Here is an 8056-nt window from a genome sequence, read left to right as displayed (position 1 = left end):
CCATGCGTCGACTGGGCGGGCCGTGCATGCATGTGACCTTGAAGTTTGACCGAGTCGAAGATCTATGCCTGAGCCGCCATCTTATGTCCGTCTCCCTTCACCCCCCTTTTTTGCCCCTTTTCCTCTCCCGCTGATTATTTTTACATCATTTACGAAGCCCGCAGGACTCAGTCTTGATTTTGATTTTGTGTTTGCTTGTGTGCTTCTTGTTATCGTGTCTTCGAGCTGCCTTTTCGTCCGTGTTCTTTCCCCTTCCCTCACCCTCCACCTTTCTAGCCAATCGGAATGCCTCACTTGCTCAAACTGTTTGAAACCCCCCCCACACGCGACCTCTCCTGGAGGGATGAGGGAAGTGACCCTCCCTCACAGACATTTTTGTATAAACGCAAAATGTGAGCAATTAAAATACAGCCCTGAAGAAGGAGTTTCTAACTCCGAAACTGTTGGCAACAAAAAACTGGAAACGTGTAAGTTGACTTCTTTCACTATTTTTATACTGGCCCATCGAACCTCATGCTCTCGCTCTCTCTCTCTCTCTCTCTCTGTCTCTCTCTCTCTCTGTCTCTCTCTCTCTCTAGATTCGCTAGATATATATATATATATCTAGCGAATCAGAATGGGGAATAAAGGGGCTCATTGAATTAGGACAGAAATAAGGGTTGCCAGTCAAGAATGTCTCGGAAAGCAAAGGGGAGAATGTGGTAAGTCATTGACACAGATGAAGAATTTTTAGAGACAGAACGAAAGTGGAGAAAAAATGCCCGCCGGGTGGGATCCGAACCCACGACCGCCAGAATGTGCGTCTGGTGCGATGGCCACTACGCTACCGGCGGGGCAGTGGAGGGGCAACAGCCCGCCGGTAGCGTAGTGGTCGTCGCACCAGACGCGTATTTCACTGTTAAATAAAGCTTTCTCCTCCTTCTCCTCTTGAGTGCAGTTTTACTACAACGCCTTTAAAATATTGGGAAGATATGGCTGGAGGAAATGTACCTAAATATCCCTCGAGGTCTGAAGGAGCATAGTGTGAGTGTATTTTTACCATAGATGTGACTCGTTTAAAACCAGCACGCGCCCATGCACACAAACGGTTATTTGGAAGTCAACCTACATATTTTTGCGCCCCATATTGCATGTCGGCATACTTTCATGACATGACAGCATAAAGTGATGTGATACAGCCCCGATGGCCTGGAATTTGTTTTGGTATTCCATTTTCAGTATCATCGGTTATTAGACTCTGGCTGTTCCCTTTGTTCAAAAGATTGCTCGATACAGAAGCTGACGCCTAGCTCCGACTCTTCATGCTCCGCACCTGCAGGACCGCCTTCGCAGGAATGGGGCGACGCCGGCAACGTTTCTTCCGGAGCGGTATCAAAAGCTATACTTTAAATCTCGCCTTCAGCTAGTGTATGCGATGTTAAGTCATTTATTATCATAAAAATTACGCCCACCTCCCCTCGCGGGAACCCTGGTGTGATGCGACGCTGAGGGGGGTTCAAGGGCAAACGGAGAGCAACCATCGACCGAAAAGCCGAGGGAGAGCGGCACACCGGTTATATGTGCAGCGCGCCCGAAGGAGAGGAGACCGCGTAGAGAGAGAGTACTGCACATGCGCAGCACCGCGCGCAGCGCCGCCCACCGGCGGAGTGAGAGCGCGCTTGGCCGCACCGTGGCCTCCGCGATTTGCTGCCGGCTAGGGAGCCTACATAAGCCGAAACGACGAAGGCGCGGCTTATGTAGGCTCCCTAGCTGCCGGCAACGGCGCAACGGCGCGCCGCCGGCAGCAAATCGCGGAGGCCACGGCCGCACACCCACAGATGTTGAGAGAGTGTTCGCTCTCACCTGGGGCCCTATTCTCGACAGCACAAATTGCCGGCATTTCGCCCATGTTTTTTTTGCGTAAACACGACGTAAGCAATCAGTGACGTGCTGCACCTATAGCTATGCCTACATGCAGTGTAATTTGACGAGTCACTCATAAAGATCGCTACCAAGGTATCAAATATTGTGCAAGAAAGATATAAAAATACTTGGCATGTAGTATAAAAATTAAGACGGTAGCTGAGGCTGACAAGAAAAACACATTTCTGGAGGTCAAATTTGGCGCCAATACCACAAGGCGATCGATTAACGTTGATCCAAAAGCGAGCGAAAGGCGGATGTCGAGCTATAGAACATCACACAGTTTTTTTACCGTATCTATTAATTTCTTTCAATCGCTTTTGTTAACATAGCTGGGCTCTCTGGTTCAATGCAAGCTTTGTTGCGTTATCACCTTCCCTGCCGCCACCACCGCCACGCCATCATCTGCTGCTATGTTACAAGTTTATGGCGTGATCAAAGAAAAAGGCGGCCGCGACCATCGCTTCTACGACACATAAGAGCAGCGAAGCGCTACGCCTGATAATCGCGGAGCGCACCGATGTCGCCGATTCACTCATTCTTCAAGCGCGACTGCAATCAGCGCTGTAATGAACTAAATAGTCACTTTTCATTGTTATTGTTCTCTCGAGTTCGATCATGTGACCCAACAGCTTACTAGGACAAGTATGGACTAATGCCATGCATTGGGTTCTCTTTGTCATGGAGAGGCTTGTACTGCCCTCTTATGTTGCGGTTACGCCAAACAAATAATTTTTATTTCATTGCCAAACATAAAAGCAAAATACTGCACGTTATTGGTATGCTCCATGATCGCTGACCTGGAAGCAGTTGAAACTATAAATTGTTTCGGTAGGAAACGTGCTTTAAACAGCGCACATGCGAAACTGCGCCTGCTGCAAATCGCCGCACATTTCGCGGCGCCGTAGGCCGGGGCAATATTGTGCCCTATTTTGCTTGTATTTTGCGACAAAAAAGCCGCCACTTTCAAGCTGTTACGTAGCATTACGTCACTTTTACGCAGGCTGAAGTTGCCAATGCATGACGTAATCGTTCCCGCCAACTGTTTAAATTACGTCACGCCTTCTCAGCCAATCACAGAGGGGGTGTGTATTACAAGCAGTATTGTTGTTGAATAGCAAAGACAGGCTTACGTTGTCAAGTCCGCTGCATTTAGTCTGGTTTTTCATTGCCGGCCAAGAATTATGCGCCTTTAGTAACGAGAAATAGGGCAAACTTTAGAACTGGTGTCCGTAGACGACATGAAACGTCAAAATGACGACAGCACACACAACCGCTCTGTCAACCGGAAGCACGTGACCAAAATTGAAAACAATCAGAAAAGACTTCCGGAAAATTGCCTGAATTGCCGGCAATTTGTGCAGTCGAGAATAGGGCCCCTCGGCACGCGCCAGCGCCAGTGCGTCTGCCGCGGCTATGACGCAACACAATCCACTTTAATCCAATCCAAGCCAATCCAATCCAATGCCCCTCGCGAGAGAGTGTTAGCTATCGGAGAGGCGAGGGGGTGAGCGGAGGAGAGTGCGGACGCCGCCGACGACGACGGACGCACGCAGGGAGGACAGGGCCGTCGACAAGAGATGCTCTCAGCGTTGCATCTAAAAAGTTGCGCATACGCAAAATCTGGTCAACCGCGCGCAAAGAAACAGCAGGGAGAGCGAGCCATAGTGAAGCAGACGACAAATGCGAGAATCCGTAAGCCGACGTCACGGAGACGCCTACGCGCTCCGCAGCGCTGCCGGTTGGCGCCCTCACCGCCAATCCGGGACCCAACCATGGAGGAAGAAAAATGTTAGAAGGGAGCATGACGTCAGGTGACCCAGCTTTGGCAAGCCAACCTCCTCTGACGCCGCATTCTCCTCTCCTCGGGCTCCTCCCACGCAATGCATTATGGAAGGTGCACCACTCTCAGGCCCGCGGTAGCATTTAGTGGCTCCGGCTGGCTGCCGGTGGAGGTGGAGGTGAGCGGCTTGCCGAAGGCGCCGTACGAGATTTTTCGCCAGCGTTGCGCTCCCACCCGCGTATCGTGGAAGTACTGTCGCTCTTCAAAGCGACACGAGACGTAGATCCCATGCTCAGGAAGCACCTTCACAAGCTGCGAGCCGAATTTGACGCTTACCGCTGGAACCACGACCGGCTTTGCTCGAACGCGCCGCTGTAAACATTCACAAGCACGGAGCGGCCTACGGGTGAGTGGTGTTTGCCAGGTGTGCTTTGACGATTGCGTTTCAAATTTTGCCGGGAGTTATCGCGCCACCTTCCGTTTACATCATAGCGCTGTAACGAGTGTCCCATCAGCTGAGAGGTTGTGCGAAAAGCTTTGGTTTCGCTCGCGTGCGCATTTGCATACATTCGCCTTATCGGTGCTCCGGCATGGTGGCAAGTTGTACGTGCCACAATTGTCGTGACGGCGTCTGTTTTGCGTTGCTATCTCCTTCAGTGCATTAGAAAACAAAAGTTGCAGAACCACTGATGTCGGGTGCGGGCGCGGGAAGAACAAATCATTTTCCGCCTCGCGTCACAGGCAGAACGCGGGCTGGTTAATTGTCCGAGTACTGCTCAATCCGTGCGATAGGTATATGGGTAACGAACGCTAAATTACGCCTGGGAGGTGAAAAGATAAAATGACCAGAACCAAGGAAGTGAGGTGTGTTTTGTGAAATAAAACGTGAGGCACGGATGTCGTACTCTGACAACATCTCCACTTTTGCACTGCGGCGCAACACGACACTTCGACTGCGGCGCACTTCGACGGATCCCAGAGCTCCATAAATAAAGATGTTTTCCGTCTCTCCCGTCCCAACACTTTGCCTGCACGATCAGCCCGCTGCGCGTTTAGGGTGGCAGGCAGCGCTGCGCTCAACGCCCGGACGGGGACTCGTCGCCGAAACCCGAATACCCGGACGGCCCGGCAACCAAACGGAACGACGCAGCATACATAGCGCGGGCAGGCGGGCGCGTTGGCCTCATACGCTACAGCATCGCCATTTTGGTCCCGCTTTCTAAAGGAACTATCAAGGCTCTAGAGTCCATGCAAGCACAGATCTTGAGGACTTGCATTGGTGTTCCGAAAACTACATCTACTGTTGGAACATTGACGGAATGCCGACGTCTGTCACCCTTGGCTCTCGGCACGCAGGAGCTTCTCCGTGTGCGACTGCGTATTGTGGCCAGGCAATGCGACCACCCTTTAGCGCCAAGTTCAGTCCCTGAAGTGTGCGACTTCCTGCCGCAGCATTACCAGCCGCCATCACTTCATCTCCACCCGCCCTGGATGTTCCCGCCCATGAAAATAGTGACCACGGTGCCCGGAATTACACGCAAGGAGCATTTTCCACCTGCCGCTCTACGGTTTTTTGCTCTTGAATATATGTACAACACATACGGAGGTCATACACATCTGTACACTGATGGATCGGTGTCATCCACATCATCCACTGTCGCAGTGTGGATACCTTCGTCCCGCACCACCCTCAGTGCCATGCTCAGCCACAAAACATCATCTCCGGCCGCCGAACTTGCAGCTCTGCGGATGGCCTTGGCTCACATCATCGAGCAGCCGACACGCGTGTGGGCCATCTTCGCGGACTCTCGGGCTGCACTGCAATGTCTGGCGTCTTTCCCCAAAGATCAGCTTGTGCTTGATGTACAAGCTTTGCATCTTCAAGCTGTGCAAGCGCACCATCAAGTAGCACTTCAGTAGCTCCCTGCCCATTGCGGGATAACTGGAAATGTGAAGGCGGACGTTGCAGCATCCAAAGCGCATGACCAACGCGGATCAAAAATACCGGTGCCATTTTCTCGCAAAGATGCTTCAGCCCTTGCATCTAGTGTGGCATGGAGCATGCAGCGATCGCTTTGGGCAGACGCATCCCGCCATTACGCGCCCCTCTACTCTATCGACCCGCATTGTAATTTTAAGATGCCATCGGGACTATCCAAGCATGATGAAGCAGTACTGCACCGCATGCGGTTGAACGTCGCCTACACGCGATACTACTGCTACAAAATTAATCAGTCCTCCTCGCCTCTGTGCCCACAGTGTGGTGTGCGTGAAGACCTCCAACACCTAATATGTGACTGTGTGCGCTTTACTACACAAAGAGTGTCTCTCGCAGTGTCCCTGGGCCGGCCGCTGTCCGCAAAACTAGAACTGAGGGACGTATTAGGTCCTTGGAACTCTTCCAAACGTGTCGCTCGTGCAACGAAAGCCTTATTGGCATACCTAAAAGACACAAGTCTTGATCAGACTTTGTAATTAGTTAAAATCATATGTATTCCTCTTCATCATTATAATTATCATCGTCATCGCATTCATCTGGCGTAGCAAGCCAGGCATCTTAGCTGGGCTGACATCGCCAGTTTTCATTAAAGACTGTTCTCTCTCTCTCTCTCTCAGGCGGGCGGCCGCGTGAGGCGCAAAGAACTACCGCTTGCTTATCACGTGAGGTGGGGTATCTCCCATCAGTTTTTCCTTTTTATTTTTTATGTCTAGGCTTCACGATAGTAACGTGACGCTCTCTCCTAAACGTTTCTTTCCTCCATGGACCCAACAGACCAGCTGCAGCTAGTCAATTGGCGGTGAACGCGACCACGGACGGCGCTGCGAAGCGAGCCTCCGTAGAATTCCTCTTTATTGGCGGTGAGCGCGACCACAGGCGGCGCTGCGAAGCGCGCCTCCGTGACGTCGGCTTAGGGATTCTCGCATTTGTCGTCTGCTTCACTCGGGCTCGCTCTCCCTGCTGTTTCTTTGCGCTCGGTTGACGTGTGATGCTTGCCCGCAGCAGATTTTGCGTGTGCGTAACTTTTTATCGTAATAATATGCTTCAAATCGCATACACTAGCTCAAGGCGTGATTTGAAGTAAATTTTTGAATACCGCTGCGGAAGAAACATTGCCGGCGTCGCCCCATTCCTTGCGAAACCGGTCCTGCGCGGAGCGCGAAGAGTCGGAGCTAGGCGTCAGCCTCTGTATTCAACAATCTTTGGAACAAAGGGGACAGCCAGCTGCTATAACCGACAAAAAATGCAAGACCAGAACAAATTCCAGCCCTTTGGGCCTCTCGGCTTTGACAGAAGGAATTTAATCGTACGTAAAGTAAAATAGTTTTCGCAACCTTGCCGAAAGCTCGAAAGTATTGTATCACATCACTTTATGTTGTCACTGCATAAAAGTATGCCGACATGCATTATGGGCCGCAAAAATGGTAGGTTGAGTTTCAAATAATCCACTTCGTGAATAAGCGCGCGCTTTTTTTATATCAGGCTTCTAACCAGTGTGGAGGTTCATTGAGCCAAACGAGTCACGTCTACGGCAAAAATACAGTGACACAATGTTTGTTCAGACCTGGAGGGATATTTCGGTACATTTCCCACAGCCCTATCTTCCCAATATTCAGATATGCGTTACAGGAAAACTGCACTCGAGAGGGGGAGGAATAGGAGGAGGAGAAAGCTTTATTCAACAGTAAAATCGAGCTGATTAGTGGGCCGCATCCTCAGTCCATATCAAGAGAGTAATTTTTTTCAATTCATAGAACGACATCCCGAGTTTTCCAGGATTTGTTCTTTACGCCTGGAAGTGTTGGAAAACAACAAGAGCTGCTTGGAAATATTCATCCGTTCTTGTTATAGTTGAAACCAGCACGTATACTATTCATTGTATTCGTTAGCGAGTATATCAACCCTCCAACACCGCAATCATGTCATAACTGTTCTAGTTGTGAGTCACTTCGTCATGATAACGATAGTTACGATAGAAATTGGTGTCCCAAACGCCGCCTTCGAGTACTCTGGACAACGTTGTCTGAGGCGCGATCGTTATGGCGTAGCACAAACCTTCCCACTGCGTTTGCACGTAAATAAACAATGCACGCTTTAGATGTGCACATTCTTTCACGCAGCCATAACATAAGCGAATTTGTGAAGAAGTACTGTATGCCATATAGCCTGAAGAAAATATCACATGAACTCTGCGAACCCCCAAACATCCCCAAACCTCCTAATAACACGTTTGTCACGATGAAGAAAATAATGTGTTGGGAACAGAAAAGCATCCATCTGATACAAGTCAACAACAGCGAAAAAAATAGAGGAGAGCCGTTTTATTTCCTGCTGTGCGATGCACGTGTTGGGGCTTACTGCTTGATAGCATT

General features: G+C 50.3%; 1 non-coding gene across 1 annotated transcript; it reads right to left on the bottom strand.

The window, feature by feature from the left end:
* Positions 1-760: 760 nt before the first annotated feature.
* Positions 761-833, bottom strand: Trnav-cac (transfer RNA valine (anticodon CAC)). The gene has a single exon. It is a non-coding gene; the product is annotated as a tRNA-Val (tRNA).
* Positions 834-8056: the final 7223 nt, after the last annotated feature.

This window comes from Haemaphysalis longicornis, unplaced genomic scaffold (assembly GCF_048455015.1).
Source record: "Haemaphysalis longicornis isolate Haplotype H1 unplaced genomic scaffold, Haemaphysalis longicornis Haplotype H1 scaffold_1, whole genome shotgun sequence".
In the NCBI taxonomy this organism is placed as follows: domain Eukaryota; kingdom Metazoa; phylum Arthropoda; class Arachnida; order Ixodida; family Ixodidae; genus Haemaphysalis; species Haemaphysalis longicornis.
This window is presented reverse-complemented; position numbering and strand designations above follow the sequence as displayed.